Genomic DNA, 877 nt, shown 5'->3' on the forward strand with positions numbered 1-877 from the left:
CATTTTTCATGTGCCTATTGATCATTTGTATGTCTTCCTTGGAGAATTGCTTGTTTAGGTCTTTTGCCCATTTTTGTATTGGGTTGTTTGGTTGTTTCTTATTAAGTTATATGAGCTGCTGGTAGTATCTTTTTAAATGTTATGTTTTGTTATTGATTTCTGGTGTATATAAATGTATTTAATTTTTGTAGGTTGATCTTTAAGCCAGCCTCCTTGCTAAATTATTTTACTATATCTAATATTTTTCTGTAGAGTCTTTGAGTTTTCTATATAGATATAATTATTTTACTCTAAGTAATAATGGTTTTCTTTTCTTCTTTTCAGTATTTTGCCTTTAATTTGTTTTTATTATCTAACTGTGCTGGTTAAAACCTGCACAATGCTGAATTAAAATGATAATAATGTGCATTCTTGTCTATTTCCTTTCAATAAGGTAATGCCTCTTATATTTCCCTATTAAAAATGATGCTGGGGGAGGGTATAGCTCAGTGGCAGAGTGCATGCTTAACATGCATGAGGTTCTGGGTTCAATCCCCAGTACCTCCATTAAAAAACATAAATAAATAAACCTAATTACCTCCCCCACAAAATAAATAAATAAATAAATTTAAAAATGATGCTTGTGATAGATTTTATGAAGATATCTTTTAGCAGGTTCAAAAGTTCTCTTTTATTCCTAGTTTGTTGGGATTTTTTTTTTTAAAGACTATCAATACATGTAGAATTTTGACAAATTTTTTCCTTGAACCTACATTTCTTTTGAATTTAATCTGTTAACATTATTAATACATTCTTGCCTTCTGGCATATGTACAACTTAGGTTTGATGTATTATCTCTTTTTAAATTCTAGATTCCATTTGCTAACATTTTGATTGG

At 29.0% G+C, this 877-nt stretch overlaps 1 non-coding gene across 1 annotated transcript; it reads left to right on the forward strand.

Moving 5' to 3' along the window:
- The first annotated feature begins 473 nt into the window (after nt 1-473).
- Nucleotides 474-546, forward strand: TRNAV-AAC (transfer RNA valine (anticodon AAC)). The gene has a single exon. It is a non-coding gene; the product is annotated as a tRNA-Val (tRNA).
- Nucleotides 547-877: the final 331 nt, after the last annotated feature.

This window comes from Camelus bactrianus, chromosome 3 (genome assembly GCF_048773025.1).
Source record: "Camelus bactrianus isolate YW-2024 breed Bactrian camel chromosome 3, ASM4877302v1, whole genome shotgun sequence".
Taxonomy (NCBI): domain Eukaryota; kingdom Metazoa; phylum Chordata; class Mammalia; order Artiodactyla; family Camelidae; genus Camelus; species Camelus bactrianus.